The sequence below is a fragment of the Ranitomeya imitator genome, chromosome 7 (genome assembly GCF_032444005.1).
Source record: "Ranitomeya imitator isolate aRanImi1 chromosome 7, aRanImi1.pri, whole genome shotgun sequence".
In the NCBI taxonomy this organism is placed as follows: domain Eukaryota; kingdom Metazoa; phylum Chordata; class Amphibia; order Anura; family Dendrobatidae; genus Ranitomeya; species Ranitomeya imitator.
In genome coordinates, this window is record NC_091288.1 from 210,941,084 (window position 1) to 210,959,737 (window position 18,654).

Sequence of the window (18,654 nt, forward strand, 5' to 3'; positions counted from 1 at the left end):
TAGTGATGCAGAATGTGATACAAGTGTTGACTATAATCTCAAATTAAGTCACACAAGACGAGAGTTAAAGATTCCTTATAATTATATGTTTCCCCTCTCGTTAATTATACAAGCTGTAGTAGAGACTACATTAGAGGAAAACACGTTCTTGCACTGTGTACTTGCCCCACTTTTCTTTTTTGATCTTTGTTTTCTTTTTTTTTTTTTAAGAACCAGTGCTGCAGTGTAAAGCATGAGGGATCACCAACCTATTCCATTCATGATAGTGAGTATTCAGATAATGTTTGCAGCATTGTGGACATTTTTTTTTTTTTTTTACTGAAATGTATGCATTTGGTGCTAAAAAAATATTTTTGCCATTGGGTTTCATTAAAGAAAATTGCACCATTTGCCTCCTATAGCCTCAGTGTTGCTGGCCGTAGAATGAGTTAACTGAGAATCCATCAGTGAGCTTATTCTGACAGCCTGACGAGAGCGTTTGTAACTGCTTTATCATTTTTTTCTCAGCTCCTCACATCAAAAGTTGAATGTGCAGCAAAAGAAAGAGCCCCAAATATATATATTTAAGAAAAAAAAAATCCCCTTTTAAGCTGCAACCACTGATCATACATAGACTGGGCCCATTTGGACACTGGAAAGAAAAAAAATAGCAGGTTAGTAACATACATGAAGCGGTGACGTAAAGTAATTGTTCAAAATATATGCTGATTAATTTATTAATAGACTATTATAGCTCCAATATTCACCCAGCTCTGATTCCCTATATATCTGATATAAGGTTCCCTTCAGTCACCACTAGAGGGAGCTGAAGAACTCACTGCATACAGACTATACATTGAATTCAATAGCAGAGCTGTATGCAGTAATCTCCTGAGCTCCCTCTAGTGGTGGCTACAGTTAAATAGGATTTTCTTACGTGTCTCTAATTCTATATAGGGAGCTTGGAACTTTGTATGTGAGTCGATGCCAGATATTTTTTGGAAAATGATTAGACTCCATAGTCCACCCCTATTATTAACATAAGTTAACATAAGGTAAGTTGATAAAAATGATGTAAGGGGTGTACAATCTTCGTGATCACATAGGAAGCATCAAGCATTGAATGGCACTTTGGAGTATATTACTTCCCCTCTATATGGTGGTAGTTACTGTATGGAAATATTATTTGGCCACTGTACGGCACTGTTATATCGGCACCACACTGTATGTCGCTTATAATTAGGCACGGTTTATAAATTATACGGGGTAGTTGGTACTTGTACGGGGCACTACATGGTGCACAATCCAACTGAGTGATCGAAACCACTAAATATTGTCCTACTGCTAGGCCTAGGATTTCTTAGGAATTTTGGCTGTTTGTAGTTCCCCAGATTTTTAGAGACTTTTAAAAAATGGCCAGTTTATTAACTTATTTTATTCCCGCTGCTCCCTTTAGTATTCAGTTGTTTTTTGTTTTTCTTAAATCCGCCATACGGTTCCAGAGATATGGGCCTTTTTATTTAGTACTAATTTTGTAGCGGTCTATATCAAGTGGGTGTGGCTCAAAAGGTAATTATGCAGAGAGACCGAAAGACACGCCCCCGAGGATCCTGTGAATCACTCTCCCTTAGTTAAGGCCAAATATAATGACCCACATCTCTAGAACTGTATGGCGGATTTAAAAAAAAACAACAAATGGAATACTCAGGGGAACAGCTAGAATAAAATAAGAGTAAAACTTGGCTACTTTTGATCCGATGACAGGTCTTCTTTAAGCTTTGTTCACAACCTGCCTTTCCGGAAATACCATCACCCCTTCTGGTAACTTCACAGTCTGCCCTAGAATGCCAATTATTTAGTAGTTTTTACATACATTATGCAACTTTCTGGCCATGACGTTCCGGAAAATCTGGGACAATAGGCAACTATGCTGCTGGTACCTGGCATTGAAGTCAGGCATGCACCGGAGGCTGTGAAGTGGGCATAGGTCTAGCTGGCAGGAGTTATTTTGTCTTGCTAACAGAACTTTAGTATGTGTTGTTTTGTTATAACAATGCCTTCACCCACAATCACCTGCGCTCATTCAAAAACATGTCCTTTATTTATTACAGAACATGGGAATCGCTTCTCAATCATTCGCTCCATTGCACTTGACAGATGTCTCCGTTTGCCTAAATTTTCACTCGAGGCGATGTTCCCTGGTCTGCCGTTTCCATAACAATATTGGTACGTTCCATTAACAATAACAAAGCTGCCGTGACTGTCGTGTTGCAATCCTAATGTGCCCGGCATGTTGGATTGAAGTCAATTAATAGACATGGGCAGGTGACAGGGGCCCACTGTGCGCTCATATCAAAGAGCCGTATTGTTTACTTGCCATATTAACCTGGGGATCTGGATTAAATGAATTGGAACATTCACTTAAAAGACATAAAACTTTCAGTACTAGGGAGGGAAAACGGTAAGAAAACCTCACAATAGAGTACGAGTACTATCATCTGTTTATGTTTTCTGGCAGCATATCCATCGTTATGAGGCAAATGTCAACATAAAGTCTGGCAGGAAGATTCTGGATGAGACTGGGTCGAGTGACTTGGTACGTTAGTCAGAGACTTTCCGAGTATGAGGAATATTTATACTAGGGCAAATAACTATGTATTATGTAACCTAATTATTAATCTTAATTATAAGAATTCAGGGCCTTGAGTTAGCACCCATTGCGGGACCAGAAATGTATACCACGGTCTCAACTCATGAATGAGTCAAGAGTATTGCCTAATCTGGGATTAAAAATGTCAGCAGTGGATCGTAATCTGGGATTGAAACGGTCCTTCAAAAGGGTCCTAATTGTGAGGAGAAAAAAAATGAAATGGGCCTTTATGAAAGACTAAAAATGTGTCCTAACTAAGGACAAAAAATGTCTGAAATGGGCCATAACTTGTGATAAAAAAAGATCAATAATCAGTCACGACCTGGAACTAAGCATTCCTGCTATGGACCCTTATATAGGAAGAAAAATGGGCTTGAACCTGGGGCAAAAAAATGTTTACAGTAAGTCATGACCTGAAGCGAAAAAGTCCTGCAATGGGTCCTACAGGTCCTACGACCAAAAGTCCTTCAATGGGTCCTAACTTGGAACTAAAAGGTGATCCTGAGGACTAACAATGTTCCAGACCAACATAACCCCCTACAAAGGGTCATACCTGGGGTCATAAAGTCCTATTATGAGTCTTCATCTAGTAACAAAATGGGATCCTACTCTGGAACTAAAAAAAAATTTGTAATATTTCATATGCCAAGACTTCAATGGTCCCGAAAAGAATCCAAACCTAGAACTAAGAAAGTCCTACAATGGGTCGTAACCTGGAACCATGAAAGGTCCTACAATGGGTCCTCACCTTAAAGCAAAAATATTACTTAACCTGGAACTAAAAGTTTCTGCAACTGGTCCTAAGCTGACACCAAGAAGGTCCTGCAATGAGTTTTAACATGGAACCAAAAGGTTCTGATCATAGCTCTTATCTATCTGACTTCTCGTGAATAGGGATTTGACAAGAAAGTCCATATTTCCACATTTAGTTTTAGGATAATAATAAAATTCACACTTTTTAGGTTTCTCCCCTCCCTATATTATGTTGTTATTTTCCGTTTTAGAAGAAAATAATGATAATTTAACTATTTCCCTGATCAATTGTTCTAATAAAGCAGCCAGAAAACCTCTAAGTTTAATTAAGTGCTAATTAGCCTTAGACAGAGAGTTTTTTCCGATACAGATTTAGAAGAAAAATCCAGAGAGAGTAAACAGAAACAGCGATCGGCTTACTGTTTCCATGTCACATCCCGCCGCCTCTCGGATTAATCCCATTCTAGAAACCTGTGGCCTCTGCAAATTGCAAATGAAGCCATCATTATATAAAGCAACGGTGAGTCAGCGAGCGTCGAGATAACGACTCCATCCAATGGATGACACTCGCTCTGAAGAAACGAATTTGGCCATTGTTCGACTATTGTCTCCTGATAGTTACAAAGACAACTCGTGTAATATAAAACCCTCTGGCCGTGATCCTATTTGTGTCTCTGCTACATCAATGGCAGAATGGGTTATGTATTACTCTTACAAAAGATTATAAAACATGAGGGCAAAACAGACGTTGTATAACAGGAATGCCACTTGGGGTGATAAACGGTAATTACCCTAAGACGTTGTCACCATGCGCCCATGGATATTTCATGGCATTATTGGTAATAATATCTTCTTTTATAAAAAGTTTTACTAATTATCCCAGCATTGAGTTTCATTTTTTTTTTACCTATATTGAAGTAGATTTTAAGCAGGGGCGTTACTAAATATGGCCACACCCATGCCCTTGTATATCACCCATGATCTTCTACTCAGTTCTCGTATATCCACCACCCACTTCTGCTTTGTACTGTTCTATCCATCACACATGCCATTATATATAATTCTGCTCTACTCAACTCTCCGAACCCTTCCACTTGGATTAGTTCCAACCACCATTCTTGCCCTTCCACTGGTTAATTAAGCTCTATTGACCACTCATGCCCTATTTCTTTATTTGCTTTATCCACCACCATTTGGTTCTTTTTTTATCCACCACTCCTTGGTTTTGATTTATCTACAACTCATGCCCTTCCACTTGGTTCTGATGTGTCCGCTACCTGTTGTCCTTCTCTTTGCTTCTGCCCTATCCACCACCCTTATCCTTCTCCTTGGTTCTGCCCTATCCTCCACCTGTGTCCTTCTCCTTGGTTCAGCCCTATCCACCACCCATGTCCTTCTCTTTGGTTCGACCCTATCCACCACCCGTATCCTTCTCTTTGATTCTACTCTATCCATCACCAATGTCCTTCCCCTTGGTTCTGCCTCATATACCACCTTTAGCCTTCTTCTTGGTTCTGTTCTCTTCCCCCACCCATGTCCTTTTTCATAGTTTTGCTCTATTCACCACCAATACATTTCCACTTGGATCTGCTCTATCCACTACCCATGTCCTTCTGCCATATCCACCACAAACACCCTTCTCCTTTGTTCTGCCCTATCTACTACCAATGTCCTTCTCCTTGGTTCTGCCCTATCCACCACCAATTATTTTATCCTTGGTTTGGCCCTACACATCACCCATATCCTTCTCCTTGGCCCTGCTCTTTCCACCACCCATGTCCTTCTCCTTGGTTCTGCCCCATCTTCAACCAATCCTCTTCTTATCGGTTCTGCCCTATCCACCACCAATGACCTTTTACTTGGTTTAGCCCTATCGATCACCCATATCCTTCTACTCACTTCTGCTATATCCACCACTTATTCTCCTTTACTTGCCCTTGCTTTAAAAATTTCTCATGTTCTTGGTTCTTACTCTTCCGCCACCCATGCCATTCTTCATAGTTGTGTTCTTTCCACCATCCATGTCCTCTTCAATGGTTCTGTTCTTTCCACCACCCATGTTCTTCACTATTCGTCATTCCCTACCCATAATCCATGTCCTTCTACTTGGTTCTTCTCAATCCATCATCCATATCTATCAGTTCGGTTCTGTTGTTTTCTCCACTCCTGTTCTGCTCTGTGCTGTTTAGCTACTATCTCATTATATTCCCACCAACCTTGGATTGCTTCACTTGGGACAGAGCTTCAGTTTGCTGCTCTGTCACTGTATCAGGTAGAATTATGGTGGTGAATTTGGTGCATTTGAAGAATGCATGGTAGTATTGCATGTATGTATGATGCTATTATGGACTGTATGGTGATATTTGAGCTATGTACACCGTACATCATATGGGAAAGAAGACATCAACAGACCCTTACAGGGCACTATCCAATGTAAGGCTGGCTTTCCCTAACGGAGTACTTAATTTTCCAGTATCGATAGATGCCATAGGACTCAAGTATAGCAAAATAATAAAAAAATACTGTAATATCTATTTCTTGAGTGCTCTATGCCTAAATCGTAGCATCATCACCATATGCTTACCATCCTCCACACTCTCCTCCTCTTATCACTGCCCCATCGAAGCTCAAGAAAATCTGGGCTTATTCCAGGATCCATGAACATCAAACATTCATAAAAAAAATTCTTGGAATTGTCGGACCGTTTGGAACATCTACATCACGGTCATTACTGCCCTCGTGAAATTAATGCCGGCTCTTGCTCATCGGTTGCCAACCAACGAAAGTGCTAAACTTTGGACGAAGTCCAACGGCTAAAAGCCGCACTATAGATTAAGAGAAACCAAATCCTGAAAAGTGACGATCTAACAGGGTCACGTCTGCGTCCTCTCGTCGTGAAAAACGTGATAGTCAAGTAGACGTCCCTTTGAAGAGTTTCATGAAGGACTTCTTGACCAAGGTGTCCTTCAAAAAGAATTTGGAAATTTGAGACCGTACATATGGCATTAAGGGTCACTTTTTTATTACAAGTTAGTTTTTATCTCCTTTTCATTGGGTTTTTTATTGGGTGGAGTTGGACCTTCCGGTTCAGTATCATCCTGATACCTAAATCTGGGTACAGCTTGTCCTGACCCTAAACCTCCATGAGGATGGAACAGTCACAGAAACTTTAGGAGAACGGTATCTCCTTAAATATGGCATCTATTTGTATGAATCCATATCCTTGAGTTCTATGGAACCCAACTATGGTTCCAGTTCACGCGTTTCAGTACTTCCTCTGGATTAGTGAATGTCGACCAGCATCCTCTAGGAGCTTGCTTCTTCTCCAGCACCTCCTAGCTTTTGGATGGCACACTGTGGACTCTCCCAAACTTGTGGCTATCTTTCACAACCTGGGTCTCACTAAGCCTTGACCCTAAACTCACATGGTTCCATTTCTGGCAGGACCTTTTCTTAGTCTAGGTTGTCAACCAAGTACTACTTCTGGTCCATGCTCAGGGCAGGATCCTACTGACGCAGGTTACATCAGCAGGTTCATTTTATTGGTCGGACCTGAGAAGCATCTACCGTGGTCTAGAACTGCTCTGTCAAAACCACCATTGAATCTTACATTCATTCTTCACAATAAAGAAGCTACGATATTTCCGCCACATGGTGCTGAGCACAGCTGGATGATGTCCATTGACCACTGTTGGTATAGGTTGGATGGCAGATTTGTATTAAACAAGGCTTAATAAAAAAGGTGACAAAAATATGTATAATTTTGTACAGATGTGCACAGATCCATATCAATATGTTTCACATCTGAATTCACTTTTCAGTCTATTCATGGAGTAATGATCAGTAGTGATTGTAACCGAGAAGTGTTTGAGGACCACAAGTTATAGAATTTAATGGGTTTGTCCACATTTGGTGCTAAAAATAATTTTTATAATTGGTTTTATTAAAAATTTTCCTCCGTTTGGCTCTTACAAAATCTTTGTTTCCCTGCAACATTCAGCTGGGATGTGGTCTGTGGTCATAAATCAGCTGAGGGGAGCTCAGAAGAAGACAGATAAAAGAGTTAGAGACTTCCCATCAGATAAAAGTGCAAGCATATGGGGACTGTTACAGTGGAGAAAATACGTATTTGATACACTGACAATTTTGCAAGTTGTCCTACCTACAAAGAATGGAGAGGTCTGTAATTTTTATTGTAGATACACTTCAACTGTGAGAGACCGAATCTAAAAGTAAAATCCAGAAAATCGCATTGTATGATTGTTACATCATTAATTTGCATTTTATTGCATGAAATAAGTATTTGATACAATAGAAAAACTGAACTTAATATTTGATACAGAAACCTTTGTTTGCAATTACAGAGGTCAGACGTTTCCTGTAGTTCTTGACCAGGTTCACACACTGCAGCAGGGATTTTGGCCCCCTCCTCCATACAGATATTTTCCAAGTCTTTTAGGTTTCGGGGCTGTCGCTGGGCAACATTGAGTTTCAACTCCTTCCAAAGATTTTCCATTGGTTTCAGCTCTGGAGACTGGCTAGGCCACTCCAGGAGAGTGAAATGCTTCTTACGGAGCCACTCCTTAGTTGCCCCTGGCTGTGTTTTTCGGGTCATTGTCATGCTGGAAGACCCAGCCACGACTCATCTTCAATACTCTTACTGAGGGAGGTCAAAATCTTGCGATACATGACCCATCCATCTTCCCTTCATTACAGTGCAGTTGTTCTTTCCCCTTTGCAGAGTAGCACCCCCAAAGTATGATGTTTCCGCCACCATGCTTCATGGTGGGGATGGTGTTCTTGGGGTTGTACTCATTCTTCTTCCTCCAAAACGGTGAGTGCAGTTGATACCAAAAAGTTCTATTTTGTTCTCATCTGAGCACAAGACCTTCTCCCATGCCTCCTCTGGATCATCCAGATGGTCATTGGTGACCTTCACATGGGCCTGGACATGTGCTGGTATGAACAGGGAGACCTTACGTGCCCTGCTAGATTTTAATTCATGATTACGCAGTGTGTTACTAACGTTAATACTTGAGACTGTGGTCCCATCTCTCTTCAGGTCTTTGACCAGGTCCTCCCATGTAGTTCTGGGTTGATTCCTGACTTTTCTCAGAATCATCCTTACCCCACGAGGCGAGATCTTGCATGGAACCCCAGACCGAGGAAGATTGACAGTCATCTTGTTTCTTCCATTTTCTATTAATTGTGCCAACACTCGTTGCCTTCTCACCAAGCTGCTTGCCTATTGTCCTGTAGCCCATCCCAGCCTTGTGCAGGTCTACAATTTTGTCCCTTGTGTCCTTAGACACCTCTTTGGTCTTGGCCATGGTGGAGGGGTTGGAGTGTGATTGAATGTGTGGACAGTTGTCTTTTATACAGGTAACGAGGTCAAATAGGTGCAATTAATACAGGTAATGAATGCAGAGTAAGAGGGCTTCTTACAGAAAAACTAACAGGTCTGTGAGAGCCAGAATTCTTGCAGGTTGGTCAGTGATCAAATACTTATTTCATGCAATAAAATGCAAATTAATTATGTACAAATCATACAATGTGATTTTATGGATTTTATTTTTAGATTCTGTCTCTAACAGGTGAAGTGTACCTACAATAAACATTACAGACCTCTCCATTCTTTGTAGGTGGGAAAACGTGCAAAATCGGCAGATTATCAAATACTTATTTTCCCCACTGTACTTGTGCACAGTATAGGAGGTATTATTTGTATACTGTATAGTGATGTTGCTTTTATACTAAATGATGATGCTGTATAGCCACTGTTACTTATGCACAGTAGAGGAGGTATTATATGTGTACTGTATAGTGATGTTGCTTTTATACTATATGGTGGTGCTATATGGCCACTGCTACTTGAGCACAGTAGAGGAGGTATTATATGCGCACTGTGTAGTGTTGTTTGTGTACTATAGGCCGGTAGAATGTGGGGACTGTTACTTGTGCACATTATAGGAGGTATTATATGTGCACTGTGTAGCACTGTTGCTTGTGCACTATATGGTGGTATCTATATATCAGCAGTATTTTGGCACCTTAGTTATGGGTATTGTATGATATGGCAATTTGTGCACTGTAGGGCAAGTTTTTGTACGTTTCTTTTACCTTGTTTTCTTGAAGAAAAACTTCAAGACCTCGATCTGCAATCCACAATCACAAGTAAAGTTTAATTTTACAGAGTCTAAACCCCGACTTCAACTCATTTCATGTCCTGTAAAACTTTCTCCAGATTCCACAGAGAGCGACACCATGAAGTAACTTTACAGATGGGACCCGATTGACGTCAAGAACGTTCTGACTTTCAGTCGTGATTCATCTTTTTTATTTCTTTTTCCCTCCAAATATGAATGAACACAAATCATCTATTAAAAGAACATTACAAGGAGGGAAATCAAATCAGGATTCCCCAGCCGCCAGACATTTAGCGAGATGATCAGACACATGTGACAGATCTTACACGGAGACGCAGAAGGATGGATGCGAATGCCTTCCTGGGACACGACTGTCACGACGTGTTATGGGGAGTCATTTATGTAAAATCTCAGGGGGGCCTCCAACAATCATTAATGTTAAATTCTCATAATTGTAATGAGCGTGTAAAAATAAACTTCAGCAGGAAATTTTCCATCTGTGACGAGTACGAGCGACTGATTTGTAATAATCACATCGACTAATTGATACTTGAACTTTAAACACAAGAACTGTCTCGTTGCGTTCAACGGGAAATCTACCATCTTGCTCGCATGGTCGCAGTTTTTGTCTTTTATCGAGACAGGTCAAACTTTGAATCTGCAGCAAGAAGGTTTCCATTCACTGACAACAAGCAGAGATTTTGGAATTTGGGGAAAACGGCTACACATGGGGTTGAAGATCTTAGGAAATGAGCCATATATGAATTATTATATTAATATAGGATTGTTGTATTTTTAGGCAACACTGGGAAATTTTATTGTAATCCCCCCCCCCCACCCCCGTGGAAAAAAAAATTAGTTTCTAAATGTAGAAATTATAAAGGGGCTTCTTATGTGTCCTCCTGACAAAAATCACAATATTTCATGGTGTTATATATACAGTAGACATTTCAAAAACCTGACCTGCACATCCAAACATAGACTAAGTGTGAACAGGTGCTGAACCTAGAGTCGCCAACTCGTATATAGCTAAATAAATAAGGCAGCACGCTGCAGCGCTAGAACATACAAACTTGAAATACGAAATTTGAACTGCATTACTGCACTAGAAATATGAAAAATGAGAGCGTTTAGCGCATAAAAATGGCCAATTTTATGTGTACCTGGTAGCCACTTTATGGCATCTCTCTTATACCAGGTCCTACGCTTGCCTTACCTCGCTGAGAATAAACGTCTCCATCTGAATGGGTGCATGTGAAAACCTCTTCCTAGACTAAAATTCTCTCTCTCTATGGAGGGGTATTGGACCTGCTGTAATTAAAACACCTGTGGCTAGAAGGTGGAGTGCACGATCAGAAGTTTGTATGTTCTAGCGCTGCAGTGTGCTGCCTTATTTATTCAGTTATATATACAGTAGGTTACATAAATCTATATATTGCCAACATAACAATTTCATGAAAAAGGTCATTAATATCAGACTAGTGAGGGTCTGAAAATTTCATCAAGACAAAATTGTCCAGTTTTTGCTCTTATTTTATTTACGCTGTTCCCCTGAGTATTCAGTTTTTTGTGCTTTTAAAATCCGCCATATGGATCCAGAGATATGAGCGTTTATATTTAGCACCACGTTTTATTGTCCTTACTAAGGAGGTGTGGCCTGAGGACACACCCACATATAATTATTTGAGCCACGCCCATAAAAAGTAGCACTGAATAAAAAGGATCATATCTATGGAACCCTACGGCGGATATAAGAAAAAAAAGAAAAGACTGCTTACTCGGAACAGTGGGAATAAAATAAGAACAAGATCTAGCCACTTTTGAGCTGATGAAAATCCCCCTTTAAGGGATTCTACAATTTAGAAACCTCATTTTCACATACTCTGTTGGGAAATTTTGGGTCATTAGAGGGAGTTTCCTGCGCCTCTTTTGTTTTCATGTGGATCAGGCCTTGTCAGCTGAGTGTTTACTGTCCATTTATCCGATAAGGACAGGTGATACCAGTTCCGAGAAGTGCGTGTTTTACAGAGCTGCCACATTTCAGGCCAGTTTATTTTTGCTCCTTCTGCTGGAGCCTTGTTTTTGGTTTAGGTCACAGTAGTGACCCCATTCTTGGGACTCGTCTTGTTTACACAACAAGTCATCTGTTGTATGTAGCTACCTGAGCCCTAGATGACATTACATGATATAACTCGTCTGCATGGGATGCAAAGGTTACATCGGGCTGTAATAAAAAAAATAAATAGAAAATAATAAAATAATAATAATAAAAATAATTAAAAAGTAGAATTAGCCAGAATGAAGAATGGCTACAGAAAGAAGCTCTCTTACTGGAGGTCCTAGCAATCAACCAATTGATTTTAATGAGTGCAATGCCTAATTTCTCCTGTGGTGGCGCTGCAGTGGAATCAAACACTTTCTGCCAGGTTTTCTTGCAGATTCCAGCTGATTGATAGGGATTTACCTATTTTTGGGCAACCATTCTAACTAAAAAAAAGATTTTCCACTTTTCTATTCATTCCCTACTTAGGCCATGGCTATGATGAGTGACTTCAATTTAGGCGCATTATTTATTGGAGTGTAGGGTATTCTTAAATGCACATTCTATGCTTTACACTGCCATTCTGCTTTCCTCAGCTTATAAGAATAATCAGAACACAGTTGCTGCATTCATTATTGGAGTTTAGAATATTCCTAAACCCACCTCCTGCTGCTCGGTCTCTTCCCCCATGCTTTACACTGCAACTGTTCTTTGATTTGTATAAATAAAATACAGTTAAAAGGAGCTCAGAAAATCCAAGTGCAGTCAAGACCAAGCAATGGTCAGAAGGTCAAATTCAAAAGTGAAGGCATATCCTAGCCTACCTACTTCCACCTAATAGCCTACTATCATACCATGGGAGGGTGGCTGTTAAAGGGAAACTGTCAGCAGGATTTTTGTTATATAATCTGATGTAGGGACAGACAAGCCGATTCCAGTGATGTATCACTTACTGGAGGGCTTGGTGGAGTTTTGATAGAATCCCTGTTTTCTCTGCTGTAGATGTACTAGTGGTCAAAATTCTGAGCTGTGTGTAACCCAGTCCACACCACTGATTGGCAGCTTCCTATGTGCACTGCAGTTAGCTGCCAATCAGCAGTGGGGGTGTGGTTGCACAGATTAGCTGGACTGCCTAGCACGTGACACCTAGTCCAGCAGTGCTAATCCCTTGCTGGTAAAACACTGATTGTATGGATACCACAGCACACAGCCTAATAAGTGACAAATTACTGGAATCTGGCTCACAGTGGTGTATCTAGATTAGAATGAACCCATGTTCAAGATTTGTACTGCCTCCCCTTTATCCTGATTATCTATATACCAGGTGTGGAAACACAGCATTGTATCTTAATTAAACAGACTACTATTCTTAGTAAACCAGGGAGAATAATAATTATTACTATTATTTATTGTTATAGCGCCATTTATTCCATGGCGCTTTACATGTGAGGAGGGGTATACATAATAAAACAAGTACAATAATCTTAAACAATATAAATCACAACTGGTACAGGAGGAGAGAGGACCCTGCCCGCGAGGGCTCACAATCTACAAGGGATGGCTGAGGATACAGTAGGTGAGGGTAGAGCTGGTCGTGCAGTGGTTTGGTCGATCGGTGGTTACTGCAGGTTGTAGGCTTGCAGCAGGGCTGGTTGGTGGGGTCTCGAGCACTTGAAGGGGGGGTCAAGTGCTCTCGGTGTGGCGAAGTTGGCAAAAAAGTTCGGTAAAGGGGGGATTCTTGCATTGCGAGACCCCCCTGCAGTGGATAGTTACTTTGATGGTGGTCTGGTGATACTTGGGTGATACCCGACGAGGCAAGTCGGGGGCACGTTATCGTGGGACCCGGAAGGCCACCTGATGTTGGAGGTTGGGTGCGCGGTACCGATGGGTGGGTATCCGACGATGGAAGTCGGGTACAGGTTATCGGTGTGGAGGCAACCTCTTCCCTCAATTCATGGTGCTTCCGAGCTTGGAGGAAAACGCGGCTGGAAGTAAGGCTGAGAGGGAAGAGGCAGTGCCGACGGGATAATCACCAGACCAGGATCAGGTTAGCTTCGAGGACCTCACCAAGGGTCTTTTATTATTATTAATAATAAATTGGCTGCTGTGGCCATTATTATCCAAAAGTACTAGTGTGGTGTGGTTATTCAAGAAAGGCGGGGGAAGTCACGGGGAGTCAACCTTGCCAAGGTCAAGTAACCCCCGGATAAGGCACGAAGGGACCGAAGGAGGGGGGCATGACCTGGGCAGGTAGCGAGTGACAGTTTTGTTTGGGGATTTGGGAAAAGGCAGGGAGATGACAGGGGAAGGGGGGTAGAGGAAGTAAGGAATTGATTAAAGGGGAAGTGATGTAGGGGAAGTGACCTAGGATGAGGGGAAGGAGGGGGGCCGAAGGGGGATAAAAAGGAAGCAGGGAGGAGCCGTGATCCTCTTTCGCTCCCAAGACGGCCGGACATCAAGCCCCACCCACCCATCCCAGAGGAAAAGAAGGACGACCGGGTTGCAGAAGCCAGATGAACCATTCGAATGAGGACATGAATGATACTTATACAAAATTATTTATTTGACAGTTACCTTTAAGCCCAGGGGAAGGGCAGTCCATCGCCATGGTTCCTTGGAGGTTTCCCCCACAGGGGTTTTTTCCTCTCCTGACTGGTGGTGGATAGCTCTTCGTGAGCCCGAGGTTCTGTTATATAATTGTTATGATGATTTGAGCGTTGGTGGGTCCTCGAAGCTGGCAAAAAAGTTCGGTAAAAGGGGGATTCTTGCATTGTGGGACCCCCCTACAGTGGATAGTTACTTTGTTGGTGGTTTGGTGATACTTGGGTGATACCCGACGAGGCAAGTCGGGGTCACGTTATTAATCAAATAAATATATCACATAAATTACAAAAACAGTGCAACACTCACTAAGCAGGCACAGAGAAAAGGGGGAATTCAAAAATATTTTTTTATGTACTCATAAAGGTACAAAGATAATGCAATAAAAGCAATGACGTTCGGAGGATGAAGAGCCCTGGGACAGCCCGCCACATATTAGATCATTTCATTGTGGATATCAGACAAGGTTCTACTGTTTTCTTGAAATGTCTTTTCCTATTATACCAGTCATTGTTTTTACGACGCTCCTGGCACCTTCTAGGCTCTGCCAGGATTTTATGGTTACAGGGAGATCAGGTTTAGTGAGGCCACGGGGAAGAACGGCGCACAATCCCTGGGCCCGGCCGCTCTTCATGTACCTGTTCTGTGTGGATGGCGCTACAGTCCAGCAAGGGGGCAGCGAGAAAAAAGGACCATAGTGTTCAGCACGACATTCTGCCACCATCTTCCAAGTATTGGCCGCAGGACAACGGCTTTATTGTTTCTCTCGGTGCCGGGAAATGGAGGCTAAAGGTGAACTCGTGTGATCTTCCCTTGTAAGAACAGGCGGGCATGTAATGTCCTGGGCACCAGCCAGACGATGAGCCATTAGAGAATCACTTACTGCAATGTCTTCTGGTGCACAAGTCATCTACTGTATGCCCTGACCCGCTGCTTGTAAGTGTGCCCCCATAGGTGCCAAGACCCCTAAAGTACCCACCACAGTACCTACCGCTTATATCAACCCCATTGTCAAAGGTTATTTCAATTGTGCCCTTAAGGTCTTCTTCCTTACTGGTGCCATCAGAGCGCCCAATAAACTGAGTGAGTGACAATCTCATTAAAGTGCCATCAGATTGCCCCCATTATCGATGCCATCAGTTTTATTAGAGCGTCCTCGTTTCACAGTACCAACAAAGTACACCATAGTCGGACCATCAGATTATTACCCTAAACCTACCAGTGCCCCTCATAAAAGTATCATAAGACTACCCCTCATCAACTGGGACATTATAGTTCCCCCATTAACAGTGTCAGCACAATCCTCGCTACTTACCGCGCCATTAGAGTGCCCCATAACGGTACGCCAGATAACTGCCCTAATGTAAGAGTGCCATCACAGTTCTCCATTTACAGGATTGACCAAATGCCCCATTATCAGTATCAGAATAGTTCCCCCATTAACAGTACACCGGGGTGCTCCCTATTAGCACCAGCTAAGTGCCCCATAATAACACCGACAAATGACTGCCATCAGACTGTCTCTGGTAACCACAGCATGATACCATGGTATATCCCCCATTAACAGTGCCAGCAGAGTGCCCCTAAAACCAGTGCCAGCAAAGAGCCACATAACAGGACCATTAAATGACTGCCCTCTTTTAACAGCGCCCCATAAGCAGAGCCATCTGAATACCCCCCTTAACAGTATCATCATATATCCCTCAATAATCGTGCCATATAAAGCGTATCATAGATGTGCCTCCCTAAATCAGAGCTATCACAATCCCTCCTATTAAATGATCATCAATGGATAAAATTGCAAAATGCTGGTAAAAGAACAAGGAACTTTCCAATTTTGCAGGGCTAGGGCACTAAACTCAATTTTTGCCATTTGTTAGCACAATATGGGATGAAAAAAGACACCCTCTATATATTATTAATAAATCAGGTGGACTATATAGGAATGACATTAACCCTAAACGCTACAGTCCCCTCCACCCCAGCAGGATACTGGTCGGACTCCCATTGCTGCAGTGCAATGTTTATCTCTAGAGTAAAGTAGAAAAGCGCTTTGTGTATATAATACTTAGTATTGCTTATATAAGGCAACCCTGATTTCTAGGAATGCTAAGCAGTGTAACATGGGGGGAGCAGCTGCCAGCGCTCTACCTGTTGGGCAGGGTTCCTACAGAAGTGTGTGTAGTACTGCAAGCTGCCAGTAGGGGGCAATGAGTGCATGCAGGAAAATATAGGTGCAGGCTATAAATGGTTTTCTTAGGATGAGAACCCATAAATTGTGGAGGGTGCATCATAGTTCTAAGGGCAAATAATAAACGGAGGCTGCGTGGTTGATTTGGGGTAATTTTGGCCATTGATTACTCTCAAAGATTACCGAAAGGGTTCATATAACATCACCTTCCTCCGAAATGAATGCACAAGGAAAGTTTCCATCATTTTCAAGACCTCTGCTTGCTGTCATGGGAATATTCTTATTTATTTACAGGCTAAAGGAATATTTTCAAAGCCCCTTACCCCATACAAAATCTATAACTGGGCCCTTTTTTTTACCCACATGCCATCTGCATCCACACAGTATCACTGCTAACAGTCCCAGGAACCAAAGCCCAAAAAGTACAGGGCTTATGCAACTCCTAAAAGTGGACATTCGTGTTCCCAGGTGCCAAAGCTAAAGATCCGGATTTGTCGATATTCGTGAGTAGAAATCAAAAACTTCTCACAGCAGAGGGTTCGATACAATTGAATCCGGTATAATTATCATTTTGTAACCGTAAATGCTAAAAAAAAAAAAAAAAAGTAGAGTAGAGACTTCAAAAATCTGCACTAATTTTTGCAATGATTATAAAAGCTTTTAGGGTTACGTTTTTCCTCTTAACGACTCATTAATTCTGCAATTATCTACAGATGAGCTTGTAATGCACAGAGTGGAGGACAGGGGGAGCCAGAGATCCAGGGTAACTGTGCCGTGAAACATTCTACAATAGAATAAGAAAATGATGGAGAACACAAAATAAAAGTTACACTCCAGACTCTGCAGGTCGCAATGTAGACGATTCTTCATGTCTGGGTTTTTTTTAGGTCACAAAAACCTGAATTTTATTTACTGAAATCTGTGCCTCCTCCAGGATCTTTCCTGACTCCCATCCTACATCCATAGACAATAATATGGAGTCGCCCCTCTGCAGATATAACGGCTCCCGCTCTTCAATTTCTGCAAGATTTTGGAGGAGTCTGTGGAGATATTTGCCCCTTTATCCAGAAGAGCATTTGTGAGGTCGGATACTGATGTTGGGGGAGGCCCAGTCCGGTCACCAAACCTCCCTCCATGTCTTTTTGGTCCTTGTGCACTGGGCACCGTCATGGGGAACAGACAAGGATCTTCCCCCAAATTGTTCTCGCAAAGCTAAAGCTACAGTTGTCCACAATGTCTTGTGCTGAGGCCGAGGCCGCCCCCTGATAAGAGCCCATAGTATTATCCTCCTCCACCATCTGTACAGGGGGCACAATGCCGTTAGGGGGTAACGTTCTCCTGGAATCACCAAAACCAGACTCCAGATACAGAAGTGGGATCCGTCACTGCACAGAACACGTCTCCTCCAGAGTCCAGTGATGGCGGCTTTACACCACTCCATCCGACGCTCAGCATTGCGCTTGGTGATGTACGGCTGCATGCAGCTGCTCAGCCATGAAGCTCCCGGCGGGGCGCAGTGTTTGTGCTGATGTTATACCAGAGGAGGTCTGGATTCTGCAGTTATGGAGTCAGCAGAGTATTGTTGAGTTTTCTGCCCTCTGCTCCTTAGCACACAGCCCCCCACTTTGTAACATTATGGGGTCTCCACTTCGTGGCTGAGTTCCTGTGGTTTATTCCACTTCTCAGTAATTACATGCTCACCGAATGGAGATGACTCCCGTGTCTACCACAGGAGACAGCTCTACTGGCCTCAATGCAAAGTCATTTGGGGCAGATCTTCAGAGCTAGCGACACCATCGCTACTTTTTATGTTATTTTTCTTTCTCTGTGGACGACTGTGTGAAAGGTTTAGGGAGGGCAGTAGAGACGCTTCTCTCCTTACACGGCTCGCAGAACTTCATCTTCTGCTATATTATAAATATTATTCTTATTGTTACTGACTGTTCTGTCGTTACTAATGGTCAGGTTTTTTTTTAAATGGTAGATATCAATATGATTTTTAGTACATAATTGATCCCGAATCTTCCTTCATCGACCGTCCCACCAACAGTCTGAGACCTGCGGAGAAGACAGAGGGGACATCATAATGATTTATACCGCTCCCTGCCCCAGTTATTAGGCACCGCAGTAATTAAACTTTGGTTAAAAAAAATGAAGGCAGAAGTCCCGTTATCATTGACCCCATCTGTGATTGTCATTCCTAATTATAACTAATGACAAAGAATCATTTAATTATCGTTTTCTATAACAGGAAATTTTCCAAGTTTACCTTCTCATTTGTCTATTTGTAGAT

The 18,654-nt window shown here is 42.1% G+C and overlaps 1 long non-coding RNA gene across 1 annotated transcript; it reads left to right on the forward strand.

Moving 5' to 3' along the window:
• Positions 1-206: 206 nt before the first annotated feature.
• LOC138646040 (uncharacterized) lies at positions 207-9,946 on the forward strand. The gene is made up of 4 exons (XR_011314822.1): positions 207-265; positions 508-653; positions 2,091-2,205; positions 9,627-9,946. It is a non-coding gene; the product is annotated as an uncharacterized lncRNA (long non-coding RNA).
• The last annotated feature ends 8,708 nt before the right edge of the window (positions 9,947-18,654 follow it).